Genomic DNA, 15118 nt, shown 5'->3' on the forward strand with positions numbered 1-15118 from the left:
ATGGACACAAACATACAAATGTAGTACATTTTGTACTTCAGTACGTATTCCTACAGCTTAATGTACTTATTATTAAGTAATTATTTTTCTCCAGTGTGTACTTATCTTGTCTTTGTATCAAAATTATCAGAAAAGACTGTATAACATAATTTTCATTTTATCCATGTCAGTAAATTAACTCATCATGAAGTGTTGCTTGCTCTTGGTAGTGTTAAAATCTCCCAATTCTTTGAATCTTTGGGCTGAAGGAAGGACAATACTCGGTGTATAAATGCTCAATCAACAATCTTTTATTTCCATACAATCCAACACTTTATGAGCATAAGCCATCATGATGGGGAGACATGCATGAAGAGGGTCACAGCAAATCTCAAAATGGTGACGGGCTACTCCGCTTCTTATAGCCTCTAGTGGCCCCCACCTAGTCGTAAAAGCCTAAACATTCACATTCTTTCTCTGTTACGGCGCCTAAGTTATGACCTCGGCTCCCTGTCTTTCTGCTCTCTGTAAAGGTGGGGGTATGGAATGTGGTCTGTCTCTTCTATTATCGGCACAAGGTCCTCTGCACACAACATTCTCTTCATGATTCAGCAGTATGAAATGTCAAGAAACAGTGTAACACATTCACAGCAGATCAAGGGTACAGGGTAATCCACACCTGTCTAACAAATCCAAAAATGGTCACATTCTTTTAACCTAAAAATATAAGGGAAACTAAGCTACATACTTTGCACACAATCTAGACTAAGGGATACATATATGTTCTACAGCTGTTAACATAATTCAACTACTTTAACTACAGATATAAGATAACATATGATAACAGAATAATCTCACAGTAGCTACAAAGCGTGGAGTATTAAACTAAAATATGATACAGGTTAGAAAAAAATAAATCCTTTTGGGATTGAGTTAAACTTATCAAACTGTTAAAGCATCAAAAGTTGTTCATAATAGTTTTTGGTAGCAAAAATGTGTTCATTTCTAACAAAAACAAGAGCACCTTGGATAACAACCACATAGACTGGCAATATAGCTAATGTTGTGATCAATTAGACAAGAAGACCAAGTAGGCTAAAGTGTAGAATCATAGTTGTGTCACCAATGCTCCAAATGTTTCTTGAGCCTATATTTTTGTTATTGTGGAATAGATTAAAGCAATCCCATGTTTGATAAAGAACGGCTTCTTTTCTTAAAAATCACAGCACGTGTATGATATTATAGAATGAGTAATTAAATAACTTTCAGCGGTGTCATTAGACATGTTCATGTTTAAAGATGTATAGAATGTAACAGAGAGGACAATGTTTTGTACAAATGAGAATGGTTTACTGGTGTCTTTCAAAATACACCATACTCAAAAACAGGTTGTATTTTGCATATAATAACAGGCTAAAATAACAGTTACATTGTGAAGAGGTTATACAAACCTCTTCACAATGTAACCAATCTCTGTAATTGACAACTTTTCTTCTAAACCCATTAGGAACATAAAGGTTCACATTCTTGTTTCTATTAAGATTTCTGCAAACATCTGAAATACTTTAATATAGAACATGCTTAATCAGTTGGAATATGGTATTTGTAATGGTGTTGTACTTATGTTTGTATATACAGTAGACAGCACTCAGCAATCTTCCAGTTTGTAGAACTGTTACTGTATGCTATATTGGAAATATTTGTTACTCTTCCTGTAGTAAAAAAGTATTAGAATGTTAAAATTAGTCATTTATTTTGGCACTAGCCAAAAACACAGTAACAATGTGTGCAGCAGGAACAGATGCACTTCTATGTTTAGTGTACGGATTCCTGCCAGGTGAAGCACTGAAAATTAAAATCATTTAAATATGTATATGTATTTTCAACTGGTGTTGTTTTGTGGTCTCATTCCCCAAGCAATTTGTTGCCTTATTTTGTCCCCAATATCTAACTGCTGCTTCTGCAAAGTCAGAGTGCTAAGTGCTGTCTACTACAGGCAACTCCACTTCAAATAACCTGAACATTCCCTTTAGCTTACTATTTTAATTAGCGGGAGAAACTAAGAAAGCACTTACTGACCAGATGAAAAAAAAGGCTGCACATGAAAAAGGCACAACGGGCTACACCGTTAAGAGAACTTAACGGCCCAGTCTATTGAACATTCACATTCATTCCTTCATGTTACTGTTAACTACACCCGTGTTTCTATGAACTGTTAGGGTGGAAAACCTAAAACGTGTAGGGCAGAGTGCCTTGAGGACCATGGTTGGGTAACACTGACCTACACCACATCCATCACCCACATAGAGCTTGCGAGAATGCTGTTAAATTCACTGCGAAAGTCTGGTTAGCTGTGATAACCAAGGGGCAGCTTTAGCACACATCCACATGTGTGGGATTGTGGTCTGCAGAGGAAATCTGTAGTTTCTATGAACTCAATTAGTATGGCTTTATCGAACAGATTGGATCCTGTACAGAACCGCAGGAAAAGCTGAAGATATCAATTTCTCCAATGTACCTTTTCAGGTAACGAGAAACTGTTGACTGGGCAGCTGTCATCTCCTCTGGAAAGATTAGAAGCTCCTTCACTGTTTTTACAGTTGGTTTTTTTTCTGCAATGAAATGATGCAGTCCTTCTGGTGGGAGTAAACCAGCTACAGAACCCACAACGGGACGCCAGCACTTGATTACAAACATTGGGGCCTGAATAAGTACTTTGTGTCCTATCTGTGATATTGACCTCAGATGAAATAATGTTTGAGTCCTCAAAGGCACTGATCAAATCAGTAAGACAATGACCTCTTCTAACAGTTAGTATTACGGGACAAGATCGTGGTTCAGGGGGTGCTTGGTCAGGAATATTGGCCTCTCCTGTCAGCCCCGGTGAGAGAGACAATGTGTGATGAGGTGGATCAGACTCTTTTTCTGTAAACAGTGTTTCAGGGTTTAGTTCAACCACACTAATATCCACCCTGTTATCCCCACTAATAATAACAACTGCATCAGAATCTTCACTTTCACCTACATTTGGCAGACCATCCCATGGTAATGTGTCATTCAGTTCCAAATATCCACTTATGGAAGCTCCATCATTAATTACAAAGTTTGATGGTTCTGAATTCACGTTTTCCACCAACAGATCATCAGCGGCCTGATTAGGTTCATTGTCAGTGAGATCTACCACAGAGGGCTGGGTTATTGCATGATCGGCCTCTACGTCTTGAGGCTGCTGTTGTGTTTTCTTTCTGGTACACAGATAAAGTCGCAGAATTTTGACCTTACTTTGCTTATACAACTCATCAACTGTACTGGAAGCATCCACATGCATCTGTGAGCTCTCAATATGAGTTGAATAGTGTGAAAGACTTTTGGTTTTTTTTGAGGTGCCATTGGGGAAAAACTGATTTTCAGCCATAAGTTTGATATTTGACACTGTTTCATTTTTATCTACAGATAAATGCCTTGTTGGGGCGACCATGGCTCAGGGGGTTGGGAAGCGTATCTGGGATACCAGAAGGTCGCCGGTTCGATCCCTGGGCTCTCTGTCCTGGTCGTTGTGTCCTTGGGCAAGACACTTTACCCTACTGCCTACTGGTGTTGGCCAGAGGGGCCGATGGCGCGATATGGCAGCCTCGCTTCTGTCAGTCTGCCCCAGGGCAGCTGTGGCTACAACTGTAGCTGCCTCCACCAGTGTGTGTGAATGTGAGAGTGAATGAATAGTGGCATTGTAAAGCACTTTGGGTGCCTTGAAAAGCACTATATAAATCCAATCCATTATTGTTCCACCACCACTTACACACGTCACCTGTTTGAACCCACCCTTCTCCTCATCAAAATCCATCCAGCCAACCTCAATTCGTCTCACTGTTCGTTTTGCATTTGTATTTTCTGCCCACTGAGACAATTTCTTTTTAGGAGGCATTCCCTCAGCTCCTGTCAGTCTTTGTCGTAGCCTTGAGAGTATAGATTCTTTCCTGGATGGTGACGTGTTGCTTGTCTGCAGAAGGCCACAGTGGAGACTCTATCGCCAACTTTGGGGATGTACTTTGCCAGGTCACTGTCTGTCATTAAGGGAATGAGAGTTTCATCAATCTGAAAAATATAAATAACAAATTAATAAAAGTGTCAATATTAAAAAAACAATGAATACATACAACTGCATATTTTAGAGTTGTTTTTTGCTATCTACTTTTGATAACAGATACTTTTGGTAATGTGGTACACATTTGTCCAACATAAGATGAACAAAAATTACTTTTTAAATTACTCTTTAAACATATCATGTCATTAATTAATGTCATTGATTAAACCAAAATATGAAATTCAATAATTTATTTTAGAATGTGCATAGTAAATTGTGGATTGCGGCTCTCCGTTCAAAAACAAACACACAGACACACGCACACAGCAACAGCTGCAGTGGCTTACATTCTCATCTTCAAGTTTCTTGATCACATCTTCTTCAACTTTACGCTCTGTTAAAAATTCTCGCAGCCGAGTATCCATAGCTGACCTCCAAACCACATGAAAATGAAATTAGTATTTTTACACTCGGTTATAAATTTTATGTAGCAGATTTTTACATGATAGCCTACCTATAAAATCACTTTATATATGGCAAATCAGAATTTGATAATGATTGTTTTATTACTTAGATATTATCTATGGTAATGAGGAATGGAGCGATTGTCTACTTGGAGTTTAAGTAGTTCAGTATTAGCAATGGCAACCTGCATCAATACAAAATCATTCTGATCACTGTATGCTTTATTAGTTCCCTTGGCAACGTGATACCTGCAGTGAGCTACTGTAACTGCAAGGCTTCATCCGGTGATGCATTGAAAGCTACGGCTCATTTAGCATGCATTACCTTGACAAGTGTGACTCACATGATGCTACTTTCAAAGGAGATGTTCAGCGAAAAAAAGAGGCAATTTTAAGATGCTTTCCGTCTAAAACTGTTATTATTGTCCAGACCAGATTAGTTGCACCAGCTAGTATGGTGATGTGGCCAGGGTAAAAGAGAGACAACTTCGTGACACAGAGAACTAAGGTTTTATGTTGAACATACCTCGTTTATTAGTAGCCTTCAGCCTTGCTCTACTTTGAAACGTCCTACAGTTAAAAATGAGTTTACGGCTACATATTAGCACAACAAAACAACGTGTAGTAGCAACATGAGGATACAACATTTGAAACGTCAGCAGATACAATTTAGAACATAGTAACAATATAGGTCTGAATAAATAACTGCCGAATTGCGGGATAACAATATGAAATAAATATAAAATATAATACACTCACCTTAAGGACATCACCAACAGCAAGGACTCCGTACTATGGCTGACGCAGGCTCTAGTGAATGTGCCCTGGGATGATATATATATATATATATCATCAAGTGTTTCGTGGGCACGTTATACCTATTTCGTGGCCTTGAAATGGTATTTCGTGGCCACAATTTATTTATTTTTTGTACCATGTCATCAGAGGGGCTCCGTACAGATCAGCTGCCTTTACACAGAGAAATGTGAATGCTCTAGAGTTATGGGCAGGGATAGCTCAGTAGGTACAGTGGTGGCCCTATGATTGGAAGGTTGGGGGTTCGAATCCACTGAACGGCTCCCCCGAGGTACCCCTGAGCAAGGTGCTGTCTCTACGCACTGCTCTTTGGGTGCCCAGTGTCTTCCCACTCCTTCTCTGAGTGAATGGGTTAAATGCAGAGAGGGATTTTCCCTCGGGGATCAATACAGTATTCATTATTATTATTATCTTATTAGTATTGGGCTAGGATAAATCAAGCTAGAAGCAGTCCATGAGCTAAAATGAGTGTGACGCTCCTGCAGTAACTGATCACCTACACACAGCTTGAACTGGATTGCCAAAAGGGTTGAAATTACATACAGAGTAAAGAGAGTGGTTCTTATATACAGAACATGCCTCATTCACCCATTCATAAAAGCAACTTTTCTGTGTTTTTTATCACACTCTGATGAATGCATCAGAAAGCAATTCAGGGTTCAGTATCTTGCCCAAGGGATGCAGCCAAGGACTGAACCACCAACCTTCTGATTAGTGACCTGCTCTACCTCCTGATTAACAGTGCACTGTGTGAATTGCCTGTCTGTGTGAATCTCAGGTGCTACTTGTTGTTTTCAGGTGAACACAAAACTTCACAAGACAAGAAGCTGTGGAGTAAACCAAGTGGAGGGGGGTGGCCCAAGGACATCGACCCTGCTGACAAGAAACAAACCAGCCTTTTCAGGAATAAGGTCGAAAAGGACGAGAGCTACATCAACAGTGTTCTGCAGCTGTGCAGAGTAAGATTCAAATGAATCCACAGCAGTCCACCTAGTCTTACTATGATGCATGCTGTCTGGTTGGAGTTTTGGGTTGATGCATGTTGGCTGGATGGTTGCTGGCTTTATGGATAGTTGGGTTAATGCAGGTTTGTTGGTTGGATTGATATTGAATGGATACATGTTGTTTATGGATGTTGTGTAGCCCAGGGTTACAAACAGATAAAAGTTAGAAACCTTTTTTTAGAATTATTACACAAGTTGTTAATGCATTTAAGTTAAAACATTCAAAGCTAAAAGAGCAACACTGGTTACGCTGGTGAGGCTGCTTGGCTCTACACTTGCTGTAGCTGTGCCTCTGACGTAAGAGGAACATTGTTGCTGTTGAAGCAGAGAAGCAGGTGAAAGCGTAATGTGTCTTTTGTTAGCTAGTAGATCTGGAGACTTGAAGCTCTTTCCTTATAAATACACAGTGTTTGCACTAACAGTTACAGCTGCTTAAATGTTAAAGCTGTTCACTTGGTAAACAAATGTCAAAGATTACAGTTCTATGTGATTAGCTAACTGGTGCTGTCTAAACTCACACTCCTTTGTGTTGGTGTTTTGGTTTGGAAGTTGAGTTGTTGTTGTGAGTTGAAAGCAAATGAACATCCATGCCTATTTGCACTGAGTTGTTTTAAAGTAGTGTTTTTGTTTACCACTGGTGTTATTAATTGGTATAATGAATAGAATATAGCGAGTTTGCTGCCTTAAAGGAGCAGTATGGATTAGATCTATGAAACGAATTAATTTAGTTTCACAATCGGTAAGGACCATATTACTATGTAACATAAAAAAATGAATTTGATAGTTGTACAACACATTAGAAAAAAGAACTTGCATTTAAATGTATTGTCCTTAGTTCCTTAAGCAGCAATTTATGGATTATTGGTAGCATGCGTGTGAAGTAATCGAGTGGTGTCGTTATAGCAATGTGGCCAAATATCGCATCAATCACAGCAATCACATCAATCTGTTCCCAAAGTCAAGGTGTGTGTCACGTGTCACGGGGTGGAAAGGGACAAGTTATCTAGGGTTTTTTACTATGCATGTTTTGCTGTGTTTTACCTTTTCAATATTTTAATATTGTACACTGGTTTATTTTTATGAGTTTTACTGCATGTTTTTTATGGTATTTATTTGGTGACTTGTCCTGGAAAGACTCCGCCCCTACCTGATTATAAACCTGATCACACCTGGGAGGTCACAGAGGCCAATAAGAGGGCCTGGCAGACCATGGAGAAAGAGGCTTGAGAGACGGGCAGGCGTGAGTGGTGTCAGGCGGCGGCGCCTGCAAGCCCGGAGGGCTGGTGGAGCTTGGCGTTCAGGAGAGGAGGATACAGTGCCAGCAACACGGAGCGAGCGGTCCGACTGCTGCAGCAACAGGAGGCCAGATTACGTGTCTGCAGGGAATTAGAGGCGGCGAGGCGGGCCGGTGCCGATTGGCGGTTACAAAGAAGCGGCGGGCAGAGTTAAGAGCTCTGCCCACCCGGGGTAAGTCTTTTGACTTGTCCCCTTTAATGAATTATAGCTGCCTAAAAGAATAGTGACTACCGCTGCCTTCCTTTCTTTAGCGCACCGGGGCGCAGAACGCGGAGAGGAAGGCGAGGACGCCGCCGGGTTTCCCTCCTGCACCGCTTCACTGGATTTTTAATTCTTAGTGACTCTTATACACTCAAAGTGAAATTTGGTGGTTTATTGCATTTACAAGACTCTAACATGTAATTTGAACACAATGAATTTATGTTTCTAAGGTGAACGTAATAAAATCATATAAGATCTACATGAAATTCACCAACTAGCACCTCTTAAATTCTTGTTGATATGACATGATAAAATCTAACAAGAGTGGTTAGCTGCCTTAAAGACTCGCGATATCACAAGATCACGTGAGATTCTAAACAAGAGGCAGGAAAGCACATGGTTTGCTCCACAGTCATCTTGGAAAGGTAAGAGTGAATCTATCTTCATCCATCTTGATGAAAATACTTTTTGCACAAAGGTATCATTAGTTTGTCGATTCTTTTCAGTTCTATTTATTCACATTTGTTCTGTTGTTGTTGTTTTTTTTAAATCTGTTTATGCCATTCTAGCTAGCTAACACGGCAGCACGGTGGTTAGCACTGTTGCCTCACAGCAAGAAGGTCCTGAGTTCAATTCCAACATCAGGCCGGGGTCTTTCTGTGTGGAGTTTGCATGTTCTCCCCGTGTTTGCGTGGGTTCTCTCCGGGTACTCCGGCTTCCTCCCACCGTCCAAAGACATGCAGCTTGTGGGGATAGGTTAATTGGATAATCCAAATTGCCACTAGGTGTGAATGTGCGAGTGAATGTGAGTGTGAATGGTTGTCTGTCCCTGTGTGTTAGCTCTGCGACAGACTGGCGACCTGTCCAGGGTGTACCCCGCCTTTCGCCCTATGACAGCTGGGATAGGCTCCAGCGACCCTGAAAAGGATAAGCGGAAGCGAATGGATGGATGGATGGATGGATAGCTAGCTAACACATTAGTGCAAGAATATAGCACAATGTCATGATAGCCTAATATGAAAGACTTAGCTACTCCAAATATAGATATTGTTTATAACTTAAACTCTGCACATAAGCTAGTTTGGCTCTACCACAGAGACTGTTGTGATAAATTTACATTTTACGTGTGGGTTGTTGAAATTTGTAAGTTGCAACTGATGGAGAGTGGTTTATTTAACAACTTGTGTTTTTAGTACACTGAGGAGGAAAGACAAAACATGAACAGATATGTTTTCCTGTTTTGTTTTTTGTTTTTTAAATTAAATATTTTTCTACTTAAACTTAGACTTGCAGTTCCCTCCTGTAAAGATAATAAATGTTTAATCTTATCAGGTGGTGAAAGGTCTGGAGAGCTGGCAGGCCCGTTCATCAAATTCATGGTGAGCTAATATTTTTCTTAAATTATCACATTCCCATGTTAAAAATTTAATATATTCATTTGTAAGTGACATAGTTTTGAGACCAAGAAAACATTGCATTCTGATTTTATGTACACATCTAAACTTTCTTGAATTGGGGGTATGGCATGATTAAATTAATACAAAGTAAAAAACAATATTAGAATGACAGAATTGTCTAAAATGCATGAATACTATTTGAAAAGATTAAGACTGTAAAACAATAGCCTCTGTATTTCTCACAAATTCCTGGTAATTCAGTTAAAAGTTCTTTAATCCCACTGCTAGGTCGTTGAGATGGATTTCCGTATATATTTGTTTCCCCCCCCCCCTCCCCCCCCCACTCTGTGTACTGATGCTGTTGAAATCAGAAGAGAATACATTGCCAAAGGTCTTTGCGTGTACCTGAATGAAGATCCTGAGCTGGTGAAGGATTACCTGGTATGTTAACTTGCCTGTATCCTTAACTAAGGAGATGATCAAAGATAAGCTTGAACTACATGCAAAAAGTTTCAGGGGATGGGGTTTTCCTATAAATTACCGGTGGCTGTAAAAAAATAGCTTTTAAAATGGGAAAAGTAAGAGCTTTAAGTTTCTCACTGGATACTACACGTAGGGCTACTCGATTATGGCAAAAATGATAATCACGATTATTTTCACTGAAATTGAGGTCTCGATTATTTGACGATATTTAACCCTTTAAGACCTACTATAGAACAGTCCGCCAGAGCTTATATTATTTTTTTACATGTTATAGTGCCATTGGGAGCATTTCAAGTTGCTATACATCAATACAACTGTTATAGCCCATATTTTAATAATATGTATGCATTAAGTCCATAGTAACTACATTAAAATGGAGCACTGTAACAAAAAATAATTTCCCCCAGGGATCAATAAAGTATTCTGATTCTGATTAATTGCAAAAAGTGCAATAAACTACAAAAAAATTGAAAATGGTTTTTTACATATATTTCTACTTGGAGAAATTTAAGAGGTTTATCCCTCAAAACTTTAAATGCAAAAAATAGTTTACAACAACAGGAAATTTATTTTGAGTGTCTTCATAGTTTTATTTTGGAGATAAAGCAATTTTTATATACTGCAGGAAAAACAATCCTATGATTCAAATTTGCAAAGAAAACAGCATGTGCATCAAAATAAACTATTTCCAGCAGTGCAATATGAGTTCTAAGCATCCCAGAAACTATTCAGTAAAGTCTAACATGACTTATAAAAACACCAGTATAGGTGTTTAAGGCCTACAAGTAAAAAAACTACAGTTTCCGCGAAGATGACGTCACTTCGGGTTTCTGGCAGGAAATGGCGGACGTGCGATAGTTCGCGCTGACGTCTGTTTCAATGTGGGAAGTGTTGCGAACAGCTGATCAAATCGGCAAAGCGTGTTTCTGGAATATTGTGTTTGTTCCTGCTAGTGCGTTTTGTGCAATTTTTGCAACCGTGACCTAGGACAAGCTGATAGCATAAGATGTAAGTACAACTCCTCTGGTTTCATATGCAAAAAATTATTGCGCTAGCTTACGCGGTTCCGGTTCTACAGGGATTTAAAAATAGTTACGCAAAACGGAGCATGCCCGCTCTGACTGTAAAGGTTAACAATAACAATGTATTGAATAATGACTTTAACAAATAATATAAAATAGTGTGCAAATACTGATAACAGTGCAAATGTTTGCAATATAAGAAATAAATGTGAACATCTGTTTAGTGAACTTTGCAGTGGTGCAGCTACAACACCGTAGCAAAGTTTACACACGATGTCTGACTCGGCGAACCCATAATGTTTCCACACCACTGAAGTTTTTTTTGTTTTTGTTTTTTTACCCCTCTTTTCAACCAACGGCAGTCACTCTCCTCTCCAAATAACTTCTGCTTAGCTTTCCGAGCTTCCCTCGGGTCCTCTTAATTGTTGTGACACGTGTTGGAAACAAGAGGTGCGCTCGATTTGCCACACGGAGCAGCGCGAGAGTAAAGCACGAGGGAGGGGCTAATAATCGGCTCAGTCACTTTTAATGATCGTTGAAAGTAGGGCTGAACGATTATGGAAAATAATCTAATTGCGATTTTTTTTTTTTGCCCCAATACTGCGATTGCGATGCGATTATTATTTTTTTAAGGTCTTTGTCTTCTGTATTATTAAACAAAGACAAGCAATACATCATATAGTATGGCCAATACTATATTACATTAATTTTAAACTGTTCTTTCCTGGAAGACAGACCTCTGTTATGATGACATGAGGTGATGCATGAATTGATGACTGACATTTTTATTTAACTTCTTCAATCACAACAGTATATTTGAACATACACAATAGTTTATTTTTAGCTTACAAACATCTGAGCATAAAGTGCTGACAAGGAACCCTGGTGTAAACATTAAAATGAAAGTCAGTACAATGTGCAGATTGCAGAAATATACATAAAAAAAAAAAAAAAAAAAATCAGTGGCTTTACCACACTCAGTTTTTCGACATCTGTGAACTACTAGACAGTCATTCAATTAAAAAATAATATTAAATAAATAAAACTAATAAATAAAAAATACACACATCTTACTGATCTCTGCAGTCAGTAACATTACACATAAAGTGCAAACATAATAGCAATTGTATAAACACACACACAAACACGCCTTTAAAGTTTAAAGGCGTGAAATTGGACGGTCTAGCCTTCTGAATCAGAAGGCTAGTTCTGATTAGCGTCACCGCTGTCTCGGTGGAGTTTAATAAACTCGGACGTCTGCTTCTTGCTATCTAAAATATAACCAGACACTGGTGTAAATTCTCGACTGTCTCATACTTCTGTTTAATAAGTTTTCTGTTTGACGTTTAGTCAGCTGTGTGAAAACCAAGGAGGAACCCACCCGGGGGATTAATAAAGTTTTATTTTATCTAATCTAATAACTTTAATCTCAGCCAAACCGATTTACTCACGAACAAACAAAACACTGAAAAAAGCCCAACAATAACATTTTTAGGTTGTCTAAGTGACTTATATATTACGTTTAACCCGAGCAGCGAAACTCCGCGGTGATCTGAAAATAATGTGCCGGGAGTTGTGCCGTTCTCGGCCGCATCAGTAATCCTCGAGCTCCCGGCTAGCTGTCGAGCTGGTGGGTAGCAGACGCCTCTGAAAACGTCGAAGCACTTTTGCAAATATGGGATATCTTGATAAACCGAGCAGATATTTGATGTTTACACAACTACTTTCTCGCCTGAAAATATGTTAAAAGTTTATTTTGTGACCCAGAAAGATTAGTATGAGTAATTTTAAAACTTAGTAGCGGCCGCCATTGCTGGAAACTGGAGTTTGGCTGGGCCGCGCTATGAATTCTGGGATATGGTAGTTATTTGGACAGCCTTATAATCGCAGCCTTTGCGGTTAGAAAATTGCACTTGATCATGTCGCGATATTATCGCAAATGCGATATATCGTTCAGCCCTAGTTGAAAGCCCAGATCGTAATCGTGATTAAAATTCGATTAATTGAGCAGCCCTAACTACACGCAGCATTCTTGAGTGTTTTATACTATCATTATTATAATATCATTATAACAACCTCATTCATACAAGATTTTTATGTAACATTTACACTTCAATGGATGTATCAGGAGCAACTTGGGGTTCAGTGTGTTACCCATTGATAGTTTTAGTATCAGATTAGAGAAGCCAGGGATTAAAGCAGTAGACAACTTGCTCTACCTCCTGTGCCACAGTCACCCCTATCACAACTCAAGATTTTGAAAGACAGAACATTGTTGAGGTATTGAATGAACTTCTCTTGAGTGAGGAAAAATATCGGGCAGTCATTTTTGATTACATTTACATTATTATAAGGCTTGAATGAATAAAGCTTTTAGGTATTTTACATTAATGTAAAACAGATGTACTTTTAAAACTGTTTGCAATGGACATTAGTGAGAAATCATTATCTTTTTTTTAAATTTGTTTGTTTTATTGTCACAGGAAGTTGATAGAAAGCATGGCCACTGCCATAGCAGAGACAGTCTTTGGAATCTGTGTCATTCGGTCAGAGGGTGCGGAGCCTGGCGATGACCCTCAGGATGTTATGATTGTTCTAGAGGGGGTGGAAGTGATGGGTGAGTTGGGCAATGTAGTTTTTGCAGTGACAATGTTGCTTGGTCTGGTCTATTCACTGAACCTGAAATTTGCTAGAAATTGGAGAAAACAAAAAGATGTGTATGACAAATTTGTATTTACCTTTTAGATGTAATAGTGAAATGTATGTTAACCAGACTCTAGACTTTGTTAAATGCTCCAAAAAATTACTCTTTAAATTAACTTCAAATAATCATGGAAAGAATTTCCATGTGATTAAAGTGCTTTCTATTAGCATTAAAGACTTGTGTTGGAATAACTTAATTTGTATGAGTTGGTTTAACTCAATTAACTTAAGCTGGGACCAAATTTAGTAAATTAGTTGGAGAAAACCTGAATTGAGTTGGAACAAAACTCTTTGTTGGATCAACACTATTAAAATATATTGGATCAAAATGCAGTAAATACATTGATGAATCAATCTTTAATTAAGTTGGTCCGACTTGAGTGCATTAAGTTGGAGTAACAGAATTGCATAATGCTAAAATAAAGCAATTTAATCACGTGGAAATTCTTTCCATGATTTTTTTTTTTTTTTTTTTTTTTTGTTCATTTAAAGAGTTGTTTTTTTGTTTTAGTGTACCGTGGCGGACGCCACTGGACTTTTAATGTTGTGTTTTATTGATTTTTATTGTGTTGTCCCCTGGCCAGGGTTGTTTTAATTCATTTTATATTTTTAACTATAAATATCAATCTGTCAATCCTTTCCGTGGCCGGGTGAGGTTTCCCATGTTGAGTCAAATTAAGCCGCAGGCTCCACAGTTTTTAATTTGTGTGCTTTCCCTTGGCGACTCCACTGCTCTGTCCGTTTGGAGGAAGGTTTCCCTCCTTTAAAAACACTGTGGAAAAAATAAAATCACCTTTGCTCCGTTACACACGCAGGAGCGAACCGCAGCCTTGGGCTGTATATTTTGCCCCTTGGTTTAATTTCCAGTGGTCTTTGGCTACTGCATTGTGCATTAGCATATGCGAAGGGCCTGTCCCCCAGCTCCATCTGTCCTCCTCAGAAATGGCAGTAGTGGCCCTCTGATGCCCTCTACCCAGTCGGTGTAGAATTACCTGGCAGACATTGTAAAAACAGCCCCTTGCTGCTGCTGCTGAAGGTTGAATGGCACTATTTGGGCCTCCCCAACAGAAAAAGCAAGAACTGCGACTGTTCTCGCTCCCATCGGCTGCTCATGGTGCATGGCAGTCCGCAGCTCTCTCCTCCAGGCCCCAGCGTTCCAACTGAAATAGGGGAGGCATGATTGAACAATGGCTGCCAGCCATGCTGAACCCACAGCACCACCCCTGGATGTTGCCTTGCATGGAGGGAGAATAAATAACAGACTGTGACACTTGCACTTCGATTAGTTGATTAGTAGTGTATGATAGCAATAAATCAACAAAAGGATCAATGAGTGCATTTCTGGCTCTGGTCACACCCCTCATTCTATGATGTCATTCTAATGGTATCATGTTGTCCAGGTCATGGAGGATGCCATCAGACTGAACAATGCTGTGGACACTCATCCGGAGTATTTTAAGGATGAGGAGGAAGTGGAGGAAATTCAGGAGTCACCATAAAACGCGAGGTTTTTTCTGCCCTTTATCCCCGTCCCTCTTCTCCACTGTTTCTCCCCCCTCTTCCTTTCTCCCTTTTCTTTTCCTCATTCAAGTCAGTCCCGTATCTAGCGAGTGAAAATAAAAAAATAAGATGCAGCAATTTTACGAGGAAAATACTAAAAAACTGGAAGACA

The 15118-nt window shown here is 39.2% G+C and overlaps 1 long non-coding RNA gene across 1 annotated transcript in view; it reads left to right on the forward strand.

Moving 5' to 3' along the window:
• The first annotated feature begins 9624 nt into the window (after nt 1-9624).
• LOC146671371 (uncharacterized) overlaps nt 9625-15118 on the forward strand; it is a 394396-nt gene continuing 388902 nt past the window's right edge. Inside the window, exons 1-3 of the long non-coding RNA XR_014911445.1 lie at nt 9625-9679; nt 13227-13360; nt 14847-14953. This is a non-coding gene — a long non-coding RNA (uncharacterized LOC146671371). The remainder of the gene's footprint in view (nt 9680-13226; nt 13361-14846; nt 14954-15118) is intronic.

The sequence above is a fragment of the Rhamphochromis longiceps genome, linkage group LG4 (assembly GCF_057381845.1).
Source record: "Rhamphochromis longiceps isolate RC_006_pf linkage group LG4, R_longiceps_female_GT1.1, whole genome shotgun sequence".
Lineage (NCBI taxonomy): Eukaryota > Metazoa > Chordata > Actinopteri > Cichliformes > Cichlidae > Rhamphochromis > Rhamphochromis longiceps.